The sequence below is a fragment of the Cygnus olor genome, chromosome 5 (assembly GCF_009769625.2).
Source record: "Cygnus olor isolate bCygOlo1 chromosome 5, bCygOlo1.pri.v2, whole genome shotgun sequence".
In the NCBI taxonomy this organism is placed as follows: Eukaryota; Metazoa; Chordata; class Aves; order Anseriformes; family Anatidae; genus Cygnus; species Cygnus olor.
The window spans coordinates 13,452,096-13,475,670 of NC_049173.1; the positions used below are offsets into that span (position 1 = coordinate 13,452,096).

The following is a 23,575-nucleotide window of genomic DNA, read 5'->3' on the forward strand; positions in this document are numbered from 1 at the left end:
CAGCAAGCTATTTTGGGGAGCAAAGTCAGCATCCATGGAGGCCTCCAAATTGGTTATGTATGTAAGATTGAGGCCTCTCCCAACACCACCATGAGGGCATCCTCCATTTCTCTCCTGCTTCAGCTCACATCAGCATTCCCAGCGCCAGTCTGCCTTTGGAGTGCACAAGCTGCATCCCCAGGGTTTTCTCTAGGGGAGGAAGGGTACAGGAGGGAACAGGAGTGCGTGGCCTTGTGGCTCTGCCTCTTGCAAGCACTGTTCGGGGTCTGCCATCTTGCCAGGGAGCTGGACAGCAGGGGAGGGACTCGGCGCCCTGCGCAGAGGTGGGAGCCCGTGCGCTGCCCTGCTGCATGCCGCGTAGGGGGGTCTGCTGGGCGTCCTGCTGTGGCAGCCCTCCCAGCCCCGTTGTTTCATTAAATCTGCTCCTTTGCTGCAGCAAATTGTTCGGGGTTAGTGGCTCTGCAAGGAGGAGAACGGGCAGCGTTTTGGCAGTTGTGCTGTGATTGATATTCTGTTTGCTGCTCTTGAACACTCTGATCGTTCTTTTTACCACTCTTGTTTTCTTACCAGTGTTATTAAACCAGCCAGACTCTACAGGGACCTGGCCTCCTGCACTCCCTTAGTTCACAAGATCTGGAGGGGGTTTTCTTTTTTTTCATTCTTTTTTTTTTTTAATTTTCTTTTTTTTTTTCTTTTCTTTCTTTTTTTTCCTCCTTTTGTTTTTGTTAATTGCTGCCCCATGCAATGAGATGTAAATTCAGTGAGTAGTGCAGTGGGGAGGGCTACTCTTGGAAGAGTTGATAAGCTCCTGAAATCCCTCCAGCATATCTGCACCATCCATAGCCACAGTAATTCTAACACAGATGAAGAGGGTGATTTTATTTATTGTAATTATTCACCCTGAAGAGCATGGCAATAGTTCCAGGTTCGAAAACCTGCACACTGGAGATGATCTTTGCTAGACATTCTTTTCTCTACTTAAAAGTGGCCAATAAACCTACACTAAGCAGCAGTGATGAAAAACTTCAGCTGTACTAACCTCTTAATTTCCCGAACTGTGTGTTTTCATACTTGAGGCTCTTTGATTTTCAGCCTGACTTAGAAGAGGAACATAGGTTTCATTTCACTTTAAAGAGTTCCAGTGATGCACATTCCCAAGATAGTTTTCCTAATTTCTTTCATTGTCTTCACTGTGAGGCACATCTTGGTCCCACAGGCAAATCTCTCACAATGGGGCTGTTGAAGCTTGGTGTTCAAATGGCTGAAGCTATGTTCTGTGGGTTTAAGGTGGTAAAAAAACAGTGGAGGTGTAAGCGGGAAGGTGTGAATACTTTCAACATTCACCTGGGGTCAGAAATTGGATGTAACTTAAAAACTGAGACTGGAGAAGTGTGCTTTTATGGAGAACTAACAAGGGGCTGGGATGAAAAAAAATGATATGTGATATTTTTCAGCTGACTTATTATCCTGCCATATCCCCTTACCCGTAAGCCACCTTATTGCACAGCCTAGAATGCCAGCCTGGTAAGGATGCCACTGTTTGCACTGATTTTCTCTGCCCGTTACTAGACTTAACCTCTATGTCACCAAAGAGTATAACCCAAATGCTTTCTGGGGATTGGAAAGCATTCACCCCTCTTTGGAATTTGGCAGCGTGATCTCAGGGTGGCTTGCCAAGTCTTTTGTGGGGGGTTTAGTTACCTATGACTAGTTCTCTTTAGAATAATGCTGCATTCTTCTGGGCCCCTGTTGCTAAATGGAGATGTACAAATGCTTGTCTGACCACCCCCATTCAGTGATCAGCCAGAAAACTTAATCTGGGGTCAACCTAATAGGGTCAAGTTTTATCGCTGACAGTTTTCATCTGTGGTGGCTAGTTGACCTGTGGTGGCTAGTTGACAATTATGGATGATACGTGAATACTGACTTAATATCACCAGGATGTGCAAGGATTTGAGAAGGCTTAATACAGCTCAGAATTTAAAATAAATTTATATATATTCTGGGCTGCATTTCATTTAAAGATTGGTGTTGTTTATTTAAATGGGTAGAACTGAGTGCCTATAGTAAGGATCTGTTTATCTGCCCATTTCTTTGCAATTCAAGAGTTAAAAATCCTTGCTGTACTTTTATCTACATCTATGTCAAAGATAGTGTAGTGGTGAGTTACAGACATACCTGTACAAATACACATACATTCAACATACTCCTTTCATGTTCAAAATATATTTTAAATGCACACGTATCTCCATTTATATGTGGGTAGGCAATAAACACAATTTTACCATCACATTTTTGTTTAGAAGCAAATGCCAGCCTGTGATAACAGTATACCTTTTCTAGCATAGGATCTTTTAAAGCCATAGACCCTGGCACTTGAGGCTGTACTATGACATAATTGGCCTCCACGTGAGTTATGTGTCCTGAATCTAAAGCAAGGGCGCACATGGTGGCATCAAAATCAATTATCTCACAATCTGTGTCCCCCCATGGAAAACACTACTGTGGTTTGAATAGGTCCATGAAAAAGATCTAGATATTTTAAAATGTTTTCATTGACTTAATTATTTTAAATAGTGTTAATTCATAGAATCACAGAATCATAGAATGGTTTAGGTTGGAAAAGACCTTAAAGACCATCCAGTTCCAACCCTCTGCCATAGGCAGGGATACCTCCCACCAGACCAGGTTGCCCAAAGCCCCATCCAGCCTGGCCTTGAGCACCTCCAGGGATGGGGCATCCACAGCTTCTCTGGGCAGCCTGTGCCAGTGCCTCACCACCCTCTGAGTGAAGAATTTCCTCCTAACCTGTAATCTAAATCTCCCCTCCTTTAGTTTAAAACAGTCCCCCCTTGTCCTATTACTGTCAGCATTATTGCAGTATGCAAAGAAATAAAATGCTGGTGGTGGTTTGAACTGTGCTGAGTTTACCTAACATTGGACTCGATATGAGCAGTCATGAGTTATGGATGAAATGTCACAGGGATATGTATCATTGATGGAGAATCACCAAGGCAGCATTAACTGTGCTGACTCCATTGCTGCCATGGAGGTGACTGTCAATTAGATGTATCTTCATTTCCTCTGTGGTCCTCACCCGCTTGCCCATGTCAGGGAGCAGAAGTAATGGACAGAGCTGATGAGCTCAGAGGACAAAATTTTACCTCCACCAACCCTTGCAAACCCTTGCCAGGGTACAACTGCATGGAAACTGCAAAAGTATTTAACACAGAAAACAGGGATGGCCTCTTCAGACAGAGCCTGATCGCCCAAATGATCATAGCTAAATTCTCACATATTGAAACTTTGAAACTCCTCAGTTGCCCAGTTGCTTGGTTACAGGATCATTTGTCAGCTATTCTGGTAGCGGGGTGAGAGGTGGGGGAACTGGAGGGAAGGGGGGGAGAAGATTGCATGTGCTGTTGAAAATGCAATGAGCACATTTGATCATATCTAATTCCCATTTATATTACTGTGGACATCCCTACTGCCCAGCTGCCCTCTCAAAGACTCAGAGCTATGGGATTTTTTGATGCATGAATGAAGACTGGGAAGAGGGCCAGCATGCTGTTCGTAGGCTTCTTCATCATTTATTACCTTCTAGTTTTAATTGTTTTCCTGCTTCTCTCGAGATATTTATCTAGGAGGAATTGTACTATGCAATGCAGACACACGAGGTGGCAACTGAAGATTGCTTGTTAGCTCAGTGCACCGTACAATAGATGGATCTTAATAAAATAGGGAAGACTATTTACATTAATAGAAGAGGCCCATTCGTAAACCTTTTATTACTTAAGTGCACAAGTTTGACTCCTGTTTATCCATTATAGAGGTGTGGGTTATATAATAATCACTACATAACTGCATTGTCTGTATTCTTATAGTAATAAAAATCAGATCTCTCCTTATGCCACTCTGTTGCACCCTATTGTGTCTGCAGGGTTACATTTATCTCTGCTAAAAGCCTCTAGCAGATTTACAGTAGGGCAAAATTTGGTCTGCTTAGTTTCTGAATGGCACTTCAGCAGTGGAAAATTAAAGAGAAGCCACCTGAAGAGAGCTTGATAATCGGAGGTAAAACAAAGGGGTAGTTGGCAAAGGAGGGAAGAACATTTTAATTTATAATTAGTTAGGAAAAGATAGGAAACCCAAATAGAGTGAGATTTGAAACTAGGCTGTGCATTTAAACACCTCAGTAGCTGATGATCCTGGGAGGCATTCGGATCTCTGATTCCCTATGGCTTCAGTGGGGATTCACGGTTCTTTTCTCTAGTTAACCACCTCTAGTTATGTTTCGTGGTCCCCGTGCTGCTTCCCCATTCTGCTGAAATTCTGCATGCTGTGGCCACAGCCTCTTCTCCCTGTGGAGCTGACAAAGGTGAAGGGGAGCAATGCATGGCTGGGGCACAGAGGAACTTGGTCTGCTTTCAGTCAGCTGCCAGCTCCACATCCGGACACAAACACATTGGTGGAACCCGGGGAGGGAGATCTGGCAGCTGTGTGAAATACAGCTCCAGCCTTCACCGGCCGGTACCTTGTGTTTTCAGAGTACCCCACACTGTGCAAGAGATGTGACAAATTGCTCAGAACCTCCGAGGAAGGTCAGGTCTGCAGGCTGAGGCAGGAGTGACCACTTTGATTTAAGTCCTCTTTGATATGAAGAATAAAAAGATGCAAGTCCCCTTTCATGCTTTCAGGGCTAGAGAATTAGGAGAGTTTTCATGTCTCTGTCCCACTTTAGTCTTCAGGAAGGCAAAGTTTATGTGTTACTCCAATTTCTTTTTTTTTTCCTTTTTTTTTTTTTCCTTTTTTTTTTTCTCTCTTTTTTTTTTTTTTTCCCAAATACAAAATCTCAGAATGATTGTGCATGCGTTTGGTATTGGAAGAATTGAAGGCCACTAATTGGAGGGGATCTTCCTCAGTGGAGGAAGTGGCTTTACAGGCTGGCATTTCTGAATCTGCAGCTCAACAATTATTTAATTATTTCTCCAAATGCTTCAGTGACCTTCAGTGTTACTCTTTGGGGTAATGGATAGTGCTGCCCATTTTGTCACCATGAAAGTTCACATTATTCACTCAGTCAGGACTTCTCTGCATGTCAGCTACCTAGCATGCACAGTTAGTTAGCTGGGAGTGTGTTTGTTGACTTTGATGGGTCTGCTGAGCAGAGTCCACGTTGCCAAGTTCAGTAGACAAAGCACATACACCAGATTTATCCACTCCTCATCCATCTTAACAAAGGGGTAAATATTGACTCAAGTGTTCAATCATCTTTCCCTCCCCCAGACCCTTCCAGCAAAACCCAATGAGCATGCTTTGTGGATAGGCTGAAATGGCCAAGCTTAGGTAAAAATACCTTGTGGTTGTAGATATGATATTGAATCAATTAGTCTGTGTAATAGGTCATCTTGCCTGAGAAAGCATATATAATTTGATCTAAAAAGATGATAATATGAATTATATAAATATATATCATATGTATTTTGTAGTGAGTTAGGAAAACATTCTTATTATCATATATTTTTAATTGTATAGTGAATATTAAACTACATGAATCAGCTTGATTTGAAAATACAAAAGAGCTGAAATACCCTAGTAATAAATCCATTGGTGTGTGTTGGGAAAGAGATGTGCAGCTCGCATGACTGATGAGATATTAACAGTTCTGACCTGATCTCTTAGTGACGGATATTGATAACACTCATTTGTAGAGTGGACGGAGGCTTCTGTAAGGCGCAGACACCACTGAAGGCGGAGGGTGTGTGTGGAGCTCACACTGAGGATGCTATTTCCACATGGGGTGCTTGGAGCACCCCGATTCATTTTTGTGAATCACGCCCATGAATTTAAAAAGCAGAAAATGCTGGTTACATAATGCTGCCCTGACTCTGGCAATGTGACATTATTTCTGTCGTGTGCTCTCAAGTGTTTCTCCTCATCAGAGACAACATCAAGTTGGGGCTTCTCTTAAGGATCTTCCAGCCTCACAATTAGGAAGCACTTTCCTGATAATCAGCCTGCACCATCACTGGCCCAATTAAATCCCATTGCTTCTTGTTATACCCCAGGGGATTCCCCCAAACAATTCCTTGACATCCTCACTATCTGCCCCCTGTCAGACACTCCTGGATGCTTATCTGGTGCCTCCCACCAAACTCAGTCTATAAGTCTGCCTGACGCTGTCTGCTCCGTGTGTGCCTGGGGCCCTTCTTGCTGCTTTGCATCCCATAACCCTGAACTGCATTTTCTGTAAATCTAGTGTGCTGTAATGTTTTGATTAGAAAATAACTTCTCACTAGAGTTAAGCATTTGTCTGAGATTGATAGAGGCAAAACAGTTCATACTGAAGGTGGTCAATTGATCGCACCATCACCTGACTCCGTCTGCCTGTCTCAGGGGTGGTAGAGGAGGCTACATACTTGGTCACTGCTTGATCCAGGGACGACGACACTGAGCTGTGCAAAATGCCCTCAGTTCTTGATTTGCACACTTCAGTCAGCCCTAGTTATGGGCCAAATTCAGACCCAGAGTGTGCTTGAAGTCAGAATCTGATACACAGCAAGACATTAAATAGGAAACTGTTCTTATGCAGAACAATGACCCAAGATTGTGCATAATTCTGTACACCTTGCTAATTGGAGGGTGTTGTCAAATTGGAGGTAATTCAGAGAACAACAGCAAAAGTGATTAAAATGTTGGCAGGACCATTTCACAAGGAAAGATGAAAAGAACTAAACATATATGAGGAAGTTAAATAAGGAGTGGGTAGGTAGGAGTATGATTCATGTAGCAAGGAACATTAGGGGTAGTTCAGTAGCGTGACATCCCCGTCAGCCCCCCATTTCCAAAAGGCTGTAGTGAGGTCAGGATGCCCGTGAAGGCAGTGGGGCTTCAGGATCTGCTTGATGCTAAGCACCAGGTGCATTTTCAGAACGTGAGCTGCAGCTATGAATAATGGGTAAACTGAATGATGTGTGAAATGAGCATCAGGAAAAACTTCCAGACCATGACTGATTTTCAGGTTGTATAGTGTTCTTAAGAGGTGGAAAAATGTCAAGTTTCAGCAAAGTTCTTGTAAATCCATCTCCCAGCATTTGGTGAATACATCTCTGTTGTCTGAGACATTTAAGCCTAGATTAGACATTAAACTTAGATTAGGAGTGGAAAAAGAAACTATTTAGCAGATCAGAAAATCAAGAGCAAGCACATTCAGGGAAGGATGGCTTGGGAAGGAGCTGCTATACCTGACTTGTGCCCAACACTGTTTTCCATCGGCTGTTAGAAGATAGGCTTCTGTGGAATTGGTAAGGTTTTGGTTTATGTATCAACTGCATAAAAGCAGAGCCAGATTTTGCTGTTCATATTGCTAGATAGTATTTTGTGATGGTGTGTTTCCAGGACTCATTCAGGTCCTCTCAGCAATGCAAGTGTTCCCATTAAATGCCCCAGGAGACGTACAGCAGATTTAAGGCAGATGGAGGTAGTTTTTCATTCACACCAAACCAAGGTGTCGAACTCATGGCTGCAGGATGTTGCAGAAGCTAAAAGGAACAAACGCCTTCAGAAAAGGACTAGGCAAAATCAGGCAGATAGGTTGGTGGGTGGTTATGCTGATCTGTTCTGGATCAGTCTCTGGCACTGAAGGACTCTAAATCACCTATTGCTTGGTGCAGGGAGGCTGAAAGGGAAGGCTTGTGAAGTTGATTCGTGTGTTCTTTCCCTAAGCTTCTGCTGGTGGCCATGGTTGAAAAGAAGGGTCTCGTGTGTGCACCTGGATGACAAACATGACCTGGGGGGTTATGTTTTTATTAGCAAGAGCAGCAGTGCCTGGCTTTTGCAGAGAACTGGGTGATTCAGCCCAGGACACCACCAGTTCTATTACAGGCTTCAGATGTGGAAGCAAATGCAACATCTAGGTCTGGCCTGAGTGCCCTCTTCTGTATTTTAACTAAATGGGTCTTTCAGACTGATAATCCCGAATACTTCTGGGTACAAATTGTTTTAATTGATTGTCACCTCAGTTTAGCTGACCTGTTTCAGCCTACCTATATACATTTACAGTGAGAAATTTCCTGATATAGCCAGTTCTAAGCTGACAGAAATAGAGGCTACACTGGGGTTTGCAGTGGTGAAGTGAGTCCTTTTGATTAAACTGGTGCCAAATTCTGTGTGGACAAATCCTCATATTGTAGCAAACCCACAGATCCTCCCTTTCCTCTGACAATCATATCAGACTGGTGAGTCCTATGGACCCAATCTAATAGAAATGGAATTTTTACCATGCAAATCTTATTACCTAAAGTGCCAATGAAACTAATGGGATTTTGGATAGAAAAAAAATACTGTCTATGTGATACATAGTTTGGAATATAAATTCATTGGGTGGGGAATTTAAGGAAAAGGAGTTGTTATTGCATAGGCTCCTTTGTGGCTTTGAAAGACCTGTTCCTCCCAGTACCCTGCATCCCCCCCTTGATTTCAGCGGGACCTAACTGATGTTTGGAGCCTTGCTGGAAACATTGAGCTCCTTGCAGAATTTGGTTTTCAAGATACTCAACTAAGCGTCTGTTTGTTTTAGAATTTATTTGGGGGAGGCGAACAGAAATAAAAAATATCCCAAATACTCTGCTCCAAGGACAGACGTCTAGAGAAATATATTTTTCAAAGGGAACCATTTTTGCTTTGGAAGTCAGCTGAATGCATCAAGAACACAGGGAGCATTTGGATGTATTTTGACGATCCTTGGATTAAAGAAAAAAGTTGGAACTATTTAGATAACATTTTGGTTTACTCTGTCTATCTACATGCATACATGAATATATACACCCACCCACACGCTCACACATGTATGGTATATATTACATATATGCAGCATCCTCAGGCTGCCAACCTGTGTGGAAACACTCAGACTGAGGACTCTGTCAGCAGATAGATGTAAAGTTAATAACTGAAATGCTGCAAAACTAAAACTTTTAATCTCTCTCCTATATTGCCTGTGTGTTGTGATAACACAGCACCACTTGCAGTGGGTCCAGCGCCCCTTGTCATTGCTGGGGCAGAATCTCTACTGACTTTTTTGGGAGCTTAGTCTATGTGTACATTTAGGCCTAAAATCTTTTTAATAATCTCCAGCTCTGTGCCGTTTTGATGGTGATGCTAATTATTTGGCTTCCTGTCACCTTGGAAGCAAAGACGCAATAAACGATACCTTTATTTCTGTATTTATTTTAATGAAACATGCAGAAAAGGCACTTTAGAAAAGTGGACGAAAGAGGAGGAGGTCAGATAAAAACAACTGCAGTCTGATGTTCGTTTTTGTGGCGTTGATAGTTATTATTCCCAAAGAAAATAATGTCCTTTTTTATTTGCTTTTAACATTTCGCCCTTGGCATCTGTTCCATCCATTGTGGACTAACCTAGACTCTGTTCTCTGACGATGGGTTAAAGCGAGCACTTACTGAAAAGCATTCTCTACTTAATTACTTTTCCTTCTTCTGGAAGCTTTTTTTTTTTTTTATAGTCACATGTTAATTGTGTATTAGTAGGCCTTTCTGATTAGTTGAAAACATAATGAAACCTTTGTAAACAACAGGGAGAAAGAAGGAGAGTGAGAGCAGGGAGGGGGGAGAAAGGGACAGGGAGAAAGAGAAGTGCGAAGTGGGGGCCAGGCTGGCAGGGGGGAGGTCGGGGAGTTCTGAAAAGCACAAGTAATGCTGGTGGAAATTTTTTTTTTTTTTTTTTTTGAATGACAACTTCCCTCGCCCAAATTAATCAAGTTACTTAACGAGAAATGAGATGCATGGAGATGCAAATCGCCGCCAAGCTGCAGAAGCAGGGTGGCGAGCGCGGGCGAGTCGGGATGGTGTGGGGGGGCCACGCCGCAGCTGGCCACGAACAAGTCAGCCCTATCTATAGAGGGCACGGAGCTGAATAACGGGTTTGTTACCGGCTTTCTCTGCCCCAGCCGTAGGTAGAAGTGCTGTGTTTGTTTCCCGCGACTATTTTGGCCAGATAAACGATGCCCTTGCCTCGCTAGCCCGTGTGGTTCCCACAGTGCTCCCCGTGCGCCCCGAGCTTGTACTGGGGTGGGAAACGTGCGTGCAGGGGGAACAGGCTCAGGTGTAGGGTTCCAACACTCAAGGTAATGCCAGGGATTATTAAATTATCTGTGCTCCCCTCGGAAGAGGAGGAAAAATAATAAAAAAGAAAGAAAATAAACATTGCTTAGGACCCAAGTCAGCAACGCTCAGAGCCCAGCCAGCGCAGATCAGATTCAGTGAATCAGCTGAATCAGGCCCTCTTCTCGGAGATGATTTTTTTTTTCTTTTCCTGGAAAGCTGCTCCTTAAACACAATTCACACTGGCTGTTTTTAAAAGGACTATCCCCTGTTTGCAGCACTGGGTTTTGAACGGGCAGAGCCTCCCCCCCTCCAGCTCTCCGCCCCCACCCCCTTCTGTTGCTGCTTTAAAGAGCTGTGCTTATAGGGATTTTGCAGCTCTCCGTGTGTTATTAGAAAACGTGTGGCTGGGACGGTTAAAATGGGAGTGCTACTGTATGCAAGAGCAATGTTCACTGTAAGCAATCCAAGGAAATCCTGCCAAGGCAGTATATGAACAGCAGCCAAACAAAACACAGGCGCCTTTCCAGTGAAAACCAGCACACTTCTGCAAATAGAGGAAAAATTGACTTTCTGATTTGGAGTGTTTCTACAACTAAGAAGAATTACTACAGTGATTGTTCTAAAAATATTTTTAGGCAGCACATTCTCAAAGGGGTTGGGATGCTTAGCATTGTTTAATTATGCTTCTCTTAGGTGATCAATCTGGATTGTATAGAAATAAAATGTGAAGTTTTTAGCATCTTCTTTTAAGCCAATATTGGCATTATTTTCTGCACTGTTATAGTGGCATAAAACATCACCTATTTAAGGAGCAAAAATTGTATTTTTATCTTTGCACTTCAGGAAGTATGATCATATATTCATCTTTCGTAACTTCATAGACATAAATTGCATTTTAACCGCTTCATCTGGAGCAATCCCCAAGATCCCTGCTTCTGCAAGGGGTGGGTTTTATTTTTCATCTGAAGTATTTTATACCTTCCTCCTCCTATCTCTTGCTCCAACAACTCCTCCCTGTCCCCTGCCCTGCTCCCTTAATATTTAGACTTTTAATGCTTCTGCTCTTTTTGCTTCTTTGTTCAGCCAGTTTGGGATTTTCCTTTGCAGCACTTTGAGTCCTGTAGGAACCCTTTAGTGTAAGATGTGTCTGTAGACATTCTGGCATTCAAAAAATTCCCATAGTGATGGAAATTGAATGGGGTTCCTCAAATTTGTTTATTACCAAGAATAAATATATTATTAAAAATGTTCTGCTACTCTCAGCTACATTTTTTGCAAAGAATTCTTAATAACTGAGCTTAAATATACAGTCAATTTATCTAAAGTGAGCTACAGAAATAAGATAGATCTACAGAGAATTATTATTATTCTTTTTTACTTCCAAAAAAACCCATAATATCAACATAAGAAAAAGCAATGGAATTGTCAAGGATTAATTTCATCTTATGTATTTCTCCTATTTCAGCTGTTTTTTTTTTTTTCCCCACTACAGATATAAAAGATACTTTACTAGCTATGTCTCCATTTATTCCGCTAATATATTTACAGCTTATAGCTGCTGTGAACTCAGTTCTCTTCTTTTAACTACACCACCACAAACAAGATTTATCCCTACATTGAAGACGGTGTCTTGAGACTAACAAATCTCAGTGTGGAAGAAGACCCTCGTGTGGAGCCCATTGAAGTTAGTGGAAAGATTCACATTGACTTTGGTGGGCTTTGTATTAGGATATTAAACATTCATTTCCTCTTCCTTTTTGGAATTTAACTGCTCATATTCAGGGTGAGATATTCTCTACTTAATAAACCTTAAAGCTGCCCTAATTTACTAAATTAACTTGTGCTGTATTTTCTATTGAGGCAAAACTTCAGAGAGGATGAAGCTGTTGTATCTGCTTCCCCTAGGATCGAGCTGGGTATTTTAAGGTCTAGTTGGAATAGCTGGAAAAGGATGCACCTGTGCCCTGTACTCAGCCCCCTTTCTCGTTCCGGCACAATGCTATATTCATAGCCATTTGTAGAGAGAACAAATCACTTTATATATATCTATCTATATATCACAGACACATTGGTGTATATGTGGATGTATATATTTAAATGTATATGGGTATATATATATTTTGTTATATATATATATAAGTATTTCATTATATATATAACAAAAGCTTTAGAATATAAGAATTTCTGCTTTCAATGTGAGGGATATCATGCAATATGTTTAAAATAGGACATGGAAGTTGTGACATATGCCGTGTCAAGGCACGGCAGAGCAGTTCTGTATCTTTAAATGTTGATGCAGTGAAACCAGGTGAGGTCTGGCCCCAGGTGCTGGCTGCTGCATGCTTTGCTGAACAATTTTAAAAGGATTCAGATTGGGTGACTGAAGGAGGAAAAAGTAGGTCTTTTTCTAAATAGATTTTTTTTTGGGGGGGGGTGTGAAATATGTTGTAGGTTTAGTGCAATCATTAGAAAACTGATCCATTTAAGCTTCGTGCGTTCCTCTGATAGCATCTCAGAATAATCCAGTCCTGACCTGGCTCCCCCTGATGTGCAGTGGTAGTTATCATGGAGCCCCAGTGATGCCAAACTGGGGGAGGATTTTGTTGAGACCATGCAGCTCGTTTCACTTGTGACTCTACACGAACACTGAATTAAGGGTCCTTCACAGAAATGCTATGAAAGGAAAGCTGGGAAAGCCACTGAAGAGGTGCTCCAAAGATTGCCTCTGCTTTCCCTGCCTGTACATCTAAAGTCTAGATGGCTTGAAAATAAACCCAGCTCCATAGAAAAGGTTTTTCCCTCATTCTTTTCAATGCAAATCCAGTTTGGAATCATTTTACCTTCAAGTCCATCGTTCAATTTCTGTGGTCACCAGAGATGTGGCATCAAGGTGAATTTGCAGATAATTTGGATCGTGGCCCATGCTGAAGGTGTATGGCTTCTAAATCTAATTAGAAGTGTAGTTTGTTACAGGCAAAAATTATTGATACACAAGGAAGGTTTTATTCTGAGACATCTGTAGGTTGGCAGCTGTGCCAGCCATGTCTGTTCTTCTAAGTAACGAAAGCCATCCAGCCAGGAATAGCAGTGTTTTGGTGACAAGTGGTGAGAATATTGGTTGAATTGCACTAGGAAAATATTTTCATTATTTTTATTATTCCTATTCTGCAAGCAGACTCGAGATGTGTGCCTGTGTATGTCTGCGTGCCCAAGTGCACTGCATGGAGGGAGGGCTGTTATTATTATTTTTTTTAAATCACACCTCCTTAGCATTTTGTGCATATCAGCATTCTAGCAGAGCGATTTGCTAATTGTGCTGGAAGACCCACTTTAAATTCAGGAATACTAAAACTTTGAAACTGTAACATTTTGACTGGCGAGAATGACCAGTCTTCTTTTCTGTTTCGCAGGGAGCTAGTTGAAGGAAGCTGGCATTGTCGCAGAGTGAAAGCTCTGCAGAAGTGCCGCAGGTTTTTCATATGGAAATGTGAAATAATGGGGTGATTAAATAGAGCTGTATATTAAAGTACATCTGACATTAGAATTAGCATAATGTGCTCTAGCCCTAGGCTGAGTACTTTATTTGCCATCTGCGTCGGACCAAAATCCCCTGGGGAAGCGCTAAAATATTCTGAATAAACTCAGCCCGAGTTCTTATTGAGAGTAAAATACCATTTGTGGCACGTCGTATTGATTCGTCTTAATTGCGGTGCAGAAAAGAACATTCAGTTGCTGATGACTTTTGTACTCTGTGACAAGTCGGCTGGAGTTATTCTAACACTGCAGTTGGTTAACCTGAACAGACTGTCGTGCTCAGAGAAGGAGAAAACCTTATCTTCAGTAGCATAAACTACAGTATCATCTCCTGGCTTTACTCCTGCCTCTCTTGATGCAGCATCCTTTCTTTCTTTCCTTTTTTTTTTTTTTTTTTTTTAAATTCCTGAAAACAGCAGCCAACTAACTGAAGGGGAAATGGGGTTTTGTTGAATCAGTCCAGGAAAATGCACGTTCTTACCTAGTTACCCTCCCCAGCCTCCCCCCCCACGCTTCCACCCCCACAGCTTCTTAAAAAAAATCCAGAAACATCTGACCAGCTTTCATCTAAGGGAGTGAAAATCAGTGGAACTTGTCCTTGAGGATCCATCTCCGGAACCATTAGTTCAAGAGATTTATTATGTATATTTTGTAAAAAGCAGTGGCTTCTCCTGTGCATAAGCCCACAGTCTTAGTCAGTTGTAATGATTTGATTTTTGTCAACTCTGCGCTCAAATAGGTTGCTGAATACCTTTGAAAAAGTGCTTATAACATGCACAAAAGATTTATAACATGCACAAAAGATAAATATTTCATCTGAAGGAAAATACTTTGATGCTCCATGCAATTCTGTAACATTCATAAGGTCCAGTTTTTACCCTATAATTGCCTATCATTATACACAATTTACATATTCAAACATTCTCCACAAACCTTAGTCTAGCATGTTTTTATTACAAATTCAGATCAAGGGAATAACCTTTAACTTCAGAGACAAATGAGACAAATTTACAAGTGCATGTCTGCTGTTTTCTTGTGTTTTATAAATCCCTGCAGACCCGAACACTTTTGCTATAACGCCACTCAGAACAATATACATATATTACTACTTGTTTGTAGTGCTTCAGTAATGAGTCCCCTTTGTATTAGATAACCTATATAATTCAGCATCTAGGCCCTCCATAACGTCAATTATCTCCTCATAGCTAAATGTACATTCCATTAAAACAAGATTTACAGCCTTTATATTACTTCTTAGGATTGAACGTGGAGATTTTGTGGATTTAAAGAAGCAGAGATGGGAGTTAGCATTTGTTAAAGAAGCAATGAATTAAAACAAAAATGCTATTTCATTTACTAACTATGAATAGGCACCTAATACCCTTAAGAAATAGTTGTAGTAAAACAGTATTCCTGGGGAGAAAAAAAAAAGAAGAAAAAAAAAAAACAAGGAAATTTGTTTTCACCCTTTGGCTTTTTCTATTTTTTTTTTTTATTTTACTGTTTCCTGGTTTACTCTTTATTTTTCCATATATGACATGGACAATTTCCTTTACGTATCCTCCTTTAAGCTCCTATTCAGATTACTCAGAATTCCTGCTTGTAAGATGAGAAAATGGCACCTTAGAAAACTCTGTGGGAAAAAAAAAAAAAAAGAAATCCCAGCACTTGCCAGTTTTCAAACAAAACTACTTACAGGAAACCGATTTAAAGGGAAGCTGCTGGCATATTTCATATGTTGTAGAAAAGACTGACATTATTTCAAATGCATTTGAATACTTTATGCAAAAGAAAAGGCCTAAAAGTGTCCTTGAGCAGTACAAGGGTTTTTCATGAATGCAGTAAATGGGATCCTATATATAAAACCACCAGCCAGGGGTATTCCTATGGTCTTTTCATCTGTACAGTGGGTACAGTTACCCTCTTTTATTATGTTCCCCATTTTCACTGACAGTTTTCACTATTTTATGCAGTAGGTTTGTAAAGTGTCCTTACAATCTGCCAGCTGATGGTTCAAAGAAACTAACTAAAAGACACAAAGCTGTTTGGATGCTAAAGGTGGAGTCAATTGAAGCAGTTGTATCACAAAGGGCTAATTTAAAAGTTAACTCATTCACTATTGATCTTTTGATATTGATTTTCCTGTTTGCTCCTTACTTTTCACACTTCTCCCTTTCTTGGTTTTATAAATTGCCTTTGTATTTTAGAATTTAACACCAATTAGAAGAAGGTGTTCAGAGATGACAAACACGTTTTTTATCTTCCATTTTAATAGTCCTTCTGGGTCAAAATCCCTATGTTGTGAGTCCAGTTTTTGCTATGCATTTTTCTTTCTTTTTTTTTTTTTTTCTATACTAAGTAAAAGCACTTCTTACACTTCTGTAGGCTGAAGATTAACTTCCAGTAAGCCACAAGCTCTCTTAAGGAATGAGAAATTGGACGTCCAGAAGGAAGTTGCCCAAAATGACTATTGACATTTTATACCTAAAAATATAGTATTGCCATTTTGTAATGCACTAGAAATTAAACTGAGCTGTGCATTTGGCTCATTTAAGTGAATCTGGCAGTACAGTTCTGAGGTATGATTAAGTCTCACAGAAAATGGGACTATTGAACACAAGCTGTATCTGCAGCCAAAGGTCGCCTGTGTCCATTAAGAAGCAGGAAGCATCTGTTTGTGTTATGCATGGCTGTATTCTGCCTGCAACCTCCTTTTTTTTTTTGTAAGCATAAATGCTGGGGAGGACATATAAAATACTTCTGGGGAAAGTTAAATGAAAAAAAAATCACGACTTTTAATATTATTATATAAGCCTAGTTAAGATCCTTGTTTGTGATAACCTAGTATAACTTATGTGGAAAAACTCAGAAGGCTGCAGTGGTGGTCAGAGCTACTTTGAATTCATAGCAGGGTAATTCAAATCAGAGTTTGTCTAAGAGTATGATTTTAAGGTATCAGGTGGATATCTCAGTCTTTCAAGGATTCATGCTCTTTGTTCTTGGAATTGTGAGAGGATTGGCTGTAGATAAACAGCATGACGGTGTGACTTCTTGACAATATGATTGGCAATTAATCTTTTAGATTTTCCACTCATGATAAAATAGGTTATTTTGTAAAAATATATTTATTATTACAAGAATGATAAAGAGATGACTTTCTGTTCTGCCTAAATATGATCAGCATTGCCCTCACTACTGAAAAGCACAAGTGACTTCAGAAAACAAGACAGGCTCCCCAAAGAATTTAATCCAGCAAAGACAGAGCTTGGCAGTTGGCTTTAGCATAGAAATAATTAATTGTTTAAGCATATTACTAATATTAGTGTAATATTAATATATTTCAATAGGGGTGTTAACCAGTGCTATCGTAGATCTTTTTCAACAGGTGGAAAATGCTCTCAAGAATATTCACATTGCTAATTAAAATCAGAGCCAGGAATAAGAGGGTCTTGCGGGGTTTGTAGGTGCTCTTGGCATAAATCTTCTTGCATAATCTCTGTAGAGAACGCACAGTCCCAGTAGTCAAGGTAGGAACAGGATGGGGAAGGCTGTAAAGCACGCAGGCAGTGTGTGGGAGAAGAATACTGCAAGAAGTCGTGATTTTTGTTCTGTTTGAAGATGGCACTGGAGGAAATAGGCTATTCAAAGGACAAGGCAAGAAAAGAGAACAGGGCCAAGTATGGGATGAGACAGGATTCTGTTAGTGAGAAGTAACACTTCTCAGTTACTTCGCCTCCTTCAGACACTATTCTTTTTCCATCCACCTCTTAAAAACATTTAATCTTTGTTTCCCTGTCACATTCTTCCCTTTCACTGACCTCATCTTGAGATTCCCCATTTCCAGATGATGACAGGCTGTATGGCCCCTCATGCTTGGGCTCTTGCAACTAGAACCTTCATCTCCTCTCCTTGACTAAGATGCACTTCGGGTCGGCTGAGCTTTACAAGAGAGTGTGGCTGTTTATCTGAGTGGAGAATTGGAGGTGCTTAGGTTGTGAGACTGCAGACATCTTGAGAGTTATAAAATACCAACTTTTGTCACCAGTTGATGCTTACTTCATGAATTGTTGGTGATAGTCCCTGTCACCCTCAGCAGGAAGTGCTGCAAGTCTCTCTCGAGCCCTTTTTTTAGAGAAGACAGTGTAGGGATGGATGCACTGTGTTAGCTCTGGGGATTGGTAGAGGAGTTGCACTTGTTTTACATCTTCAGCTTGTGTGGCTATCAAAACAAAATTAAAATGAAGAGAAGTATAAAGGGAAATGGTTCCTTTGCATTGGGTATTTAAAACTAATGACTGGTGTTGGACTGGCAGTGATGATCCCCACTCGGTCTTGAACCTAACACCTCAGTCTCTTTAGTGAAGACTGTCAGTCCCTCTGTGAAATGGAGGTAGCAGCACTTCCAAACACCCTAAGGAGTGCAGGGAGGGCAAAACTCCCCCAGAATATTGGGAGTGTTCAGCTATAGTATTCAACAGCACTCAGTCATAAAACTATGTAACTAAATGTTCTTGCTAACTTGGGTAGTTTAAATGGTAATATGGCTTATAAAACCTCTTCAGCAGAAAGACAGTGAAGGTAATGGCTTTGTTTTGGACCTATATTACAGATATTTTTACATACCTGATGATGCATTCGTTATGAACCAAAATAGTTCACACTGCAGATCCATACTGCAGGCACCTGGAAAGTATTTGGTCCTTGTCTAGGTGACCTGTCAAACGACGTAGAAGCATATATTTTCTTCAGTATGAAGCACTAAATCTTTCTAGTATTTAATGCCCTTCTCTTTAATGTCAGCTGGTCTTATAAGGAGACTTGTTAAACTAGTGTTCTCAATTATGGCATTTTAATTCAATAATAATTCAATTAAAGGTGTGTTTTTTATGGAGCATCTACGCTACCTTTATTGGTATTATTAGAGTAACCATCGTAATAACAAGGAGTAATTATTTAAATGCTCATTAAAAATCAAGTGGGAGAAGAGAGTAACATTGGTGGAAAGACTGTAGGAACCTGATACATGTCTGTTCCTGAGTGCTACAATAAAAATTGTCCTTTCTTTAAAGCTTCCAAGTTTCTACTTTTCCTGAACTTCTAAAGGTGCAGTAAAGCAGCATTAAAATTCCTTAACATTTTTATTGCTGCTTTTGTAACTTTGTAAAGGGAACCAGAAACATTACCCGGAAAGTATTGCTAGAGGTAAAGAATGGCAGTAGTTATGTGGACCTGACGTGGTACCCAGTGCAGCCCCTCCTGGCAGGGGGCTACGGGTGGGTGATTAAAAGTCGGGGGGAGTTCATTCTCTGTTAAAGCTAATGCAATTATTCAGGCATGCTGAGGGGAGGCTTTGTAAGGCACTGGATGTCACTGTAGCCCAGCAGAAAATAATGAATTCTTAACAGTTCCTATCTCACACTGATTATTGTTTATGGTATCCAGAATAACTGAGGATATTTTGAGGGAAATTTATCTCCAGGGCAAAGGCGCTCAGCATTCAGGGTGTACAGAAAGTCATGTACCAACTGGGCAGGGAAGATCTGTGTATCACTATGTGATACAAGCCAGACTGCAGAGGACAGATAAATCAGGGAATTCATGCTGCCTGTTGCAGTGGGATGAATGTCCACAGATCCAGGCTACTCTTGTTCTGGGTTGGGCAAACCTACCTGTGTGTTCTTAGTGCCCTCCACAAGGACAGAATTTGGCAAGCAGAATCCAAATTTAGCTTTGTTTTGTGCTGTTCATGAAACAGAAGAAAAAAGCTCATTATGGCTTTGACATTTTGAATGGAATATAATCTGTCATGCAGTAATGGAGGGAACACATTTTAATATTTCTGGAAGAGACCGTCTTATGTCACAATAAGCAGAAAAGGTGAGTGTTCAATAAATTTGTAGTTTATAATTACCTACTTTGGGAGAAGATAGTAGGGAGGTTTTAATCTACCAGATAAAAACATAAAAAGATCTAATAGCTGGCAGTTGAACTCAGAAATTTGAATCAGAAAGACGACAGCTTTTTTTAACACTGAGGATAGTCAACCATTGGCACAGACTACCCAATAGACAGGCACGGTAGATTCCCTCCCGGCTGATATTTCCAAATTGAGCTGGGGGAAGGGGTTGCTAAAAGACATGAACTGGCTCAACTGCAAATCACTGGGCTGGATGTTATCTGTATGGCCTATGAGAAGAAGACTAAATTGTTTCCCGTGTTTTTCATGTCCATGTAGGTAGGACACAATATTACCATCTTAAATTGCAGGAAGAAAGGTTTAGATTAGGCAACTGGGCAACCTTCATATAGTAAAGAAGTGAGAGAATGCGATAGACTTAAAAAAGTTATAGACTCTCCATCTGAGTGGCCTTTGAAGTGGGGTAATTGAGCATCTATCATGGGTATGAACAGATGCAAAGATATGGACATCCCTTGGCCCAGGAATGGGACCAGAGTAACCTTTAAGGCTATTAAGGTCCTTTACTTCTTTAATTTCATAGTCCTTGCTAGCATTAAAGTCAAGATTTCTGAATCTGTACACTGGTATCTCAGTAGGATTCAGCCCTACAAACCTGTGAGGTGTCTGAACTCCAGTGATAGTACTTCATATTTAGTGCAGTCTTAAAGCCACCACTGCCAACGTACTCAGGGTTTGTGGCCTGGATGTCTCATCATACCTTCCCACAACATAAAGATAAAAAAATTATACTTGAGCCATTGGTTGCTAAAATCAAGCCTATTTACAGACTGGAGGGTTGAATCCATGTGCAATTCCTTGAACGGTGTTAATGAAGTCTTGGCTTGTGCTTAACTTTAAGCACATGAATAATTTCATCACTATCCAACAGAGCACTTCAGCCTGTGTTTAAGTTTCTCTGGTGTTGATTACTCTCATGCTTAATGTCAAGCACATGCTAAAGCAATAAAGACTACACATGGCAAAGCCTATATGACTAGTTGTCATAAAGTGGTATTTAGACAGACTTCAGTGCAGGTGGCTAGGGATTAAGATAGCCATATATCAAAAATAGCCTTATAACAAAGAGTTTTATAGTGTAGGTGCATTGCATTATTAAATATAAGGATCATTCTTGAGCAATACGTGGCTGTTTCTGGGCATGTTTAAAATATTTAGTAAGTTTTTGAATATAAAAATGTTCGGAGTGGATCTTCAAAGACTTTTTGACATTGTTCTGTTCTTAAAAGTGAGCATCTATACTGCTCAGGGCAACTTCTAGGCAAGATAACCATGAAGTGATAATATGGAAATAAACGTTTTATTTTATTTTATTTTATTTTATTTTATTTTATTTTATTTTATTTTATTTTATTTTTATTTTTTATTTTTTAAAGGAGGAGTTTGGGGAGAGTCTTTGAGGGTTTTGAAAGTCTCTCTCTCTCTATATATACATACATACATATATATATGTATACGTACACACAGGCACACACACAAACACTCATAGAGCAGTCAGAGGTTGGTAGCCAGGCAGCCTGCAGTTAATTTTGCCGTTGTGCAGGGATCTCTTGAAGATGAGTGTTTAGGAGCATAAAAGCTAAAAAAAAGCAAAAAAGGAAGAGAAAGTTGTTCTACGACTTCTAGCTTGTAAATCTTACATCACTAATAGCACTAATTTGCTCTGTTTGAAAGAAAACTAAAAAGGAGAGGGTTTACTTTGCTCACTTGGATTTCATGGAGGTGAAGTTTTGGAGAACAAAACAAAACATCTCAGTTCCTCATAACATGTAGTAGCAAGAATCCAGCCAGCTGCCATTTTGAGTGTAATTTTTTTAATCAGCCATTTCAGTTTTAGATTGGCCTTGATCTTCAGCCTGCTCAGGAATTCTTCTCTTTACGTATGTGCCACTGCTGAAGTAAACGTGTTGCTGTTGTTGCCGTATAATGCACAGCTGCTTTCTTCCTCCTGTCAGCTCTTGAGCTAAGCAAGGAGAATGCATGCACACACACTCACATGCTTTATTTTTTAAAGGGGGAAAAAAAAAAAAACAAAAACAAAAAAAAAAAAGAAAACACACTGTGACTTTAAAAATGAAAGAATCGAACAGCTGTGGGTAATAAATAGATTAATTAGAGTGGATAAAATGAAGGTGAAGGGTGCAGAGCACTCTTTAATTTGAAGATATATGACCTTGTAAGATGCTGCACTTCATTTGCTATTAGATCACACTTCAGAAGGGGCTTTATTAAAATCTATTCTAGGGTGAGCTGAGGTAAAACATATTGTTAAAAAAAGCTTTTGACAGAGTATGTTATATACTTTAGTCTGCTTCAGTGATTTCTGTCACTTTTTATACTACACATGTTGCCGGGCAAGAAAAGTTAAACGTCTAGACATTTTCATCATATTTCTGTAAGAAACAGAAATTTAAATATTTGAAGTAATAATGGGAGCCTTTACTGTTGCTTTGGCTGCAGAGCTGACATAAAACTCCCTAACTGCCTGAGTGCTGAGTAGATTTTAAGGGATAATGTATCAGTTCCTTTCAGTGTTTGTATGTAGCTTTCATTAGTGTCAATAGCAGTTATGGGCACTTTTTTTCCAAGCAGAACACAGCTCCCAAACTTGTTTTTTTCTTCAGTAGTGGTTGCTAGAGATTAATCAGAACAACTGAGCGCATCCGGTGTGACGCGGCATGAAGGGCCTGGGTGTGGGGGTGCGTCAGTCGGACATGCCCGTGGCGTTGGGCAGAGTTTTTCTTGGCTGTGGACACCTGGGTTCTCTGAAATCAGGGTCTGAAGCTGCTATCCACAGCAACAGCCCTGTGAAATCAATAGGAGTGGGAGGAACTGCACCACATTTATCACATACCTTTGTATATAAGTCCCAATCTGATAGATGCTTGTTCTTTTACGCCTTTGTGGATGTTCATTGGTGATAAGATTAGATAGACTGACAGGCTGATAGGTAGGCAGATAATCCCCTAGTCTCCTTGTCTAGGGCTTTGTAGGTTTTGTTAGCAGCAGCCATTCCCGCAACAGCTAGAAGAGGAGAATTCAGCCAGCAGCAATCCTTCCTCTCCTGGTGTGCCCCAGATTTAAATTTTTTTTTTTTTTTTTTGACTGCTATGAGTCATTTCTCTTCACAAAGGTAGTTTTGATGATACAGTTGTGCTCACCTTATAAACTTTTCCCTTTTCAAACTCAAGCAATGGCCTGCTCTGAATCGCACTTCCCTATCTAGGCATGGGCTGTACAGCTCAGCTTTGGACCCGCACTCTGGTGGGGAGGCTGGGGGGCTTGGGGTGCTACGCAGACATGGAGGGGAGCCAGGTCCAGGTTTTGAACTTACAAGAAGTTCAGTGCATTTAGGTACAGTGGGATCAAAATGCACGCTTTCATGAACAAACAAACTGTCCAGCAAAAAATTACTTGTAGATTTTCCAAAGTGGGGAGTTGTTTTTCAGGATGCCTCTCCCTTGTTTTAAGAAAAAAAATAAATCCTGGATCATGATGTTCAGGTTGACAGGTATTTATAAATTTATCACAGTCTTTCAGAGGCATAGAAAAAGGGTTGGGGGTGTGCGTGTGGGGAAAGTGCTTTTTGAAGATAGCACATAGTTTATATTGTGCCCGGGACTGGAATTTTCTAGCTAGCAAAATTATGACTGTAGCACAGACTTGTCCACACCTGTTCTTTATGTAAAGCTGAATCAAGGTTAAAGGAATGCTTTCCACCTTAATGCAGTTGTTCAAAGAGGCTAGAAAGGCAAACAGAACAATGTTTCTGGCTCCAGTGAGCGTTACTGTATTGGAGGGCAGGCTCAGGCTCAGAAATTCTCAGGACACAGTTGAAGCATGGCCCGACATTTGTTACTGTTAATTGCAACTGTGCTGTCGGCTTTGATTACCGGATGTTTCATTTGAGTGGCTTCTTGGTGTTTTGGCAAAAATAATATCA

General features: G+C 40.6%; 1 protein-coding gene across 5 annotated transcripts in view; it reads left to right on the plus strand.

The window, feature by feature from the left end:
* BCL11B (BAF chromatin remodeling complex subunit BCL11B) overlaps nt 1-23,575 on the plus strand; it is a 96,418-nt gene that overhangs the window by 64,988 nt on the left and 7,855 nt on the right. The gene's annotated exons all lie outside the window — the stretch shown is intronic.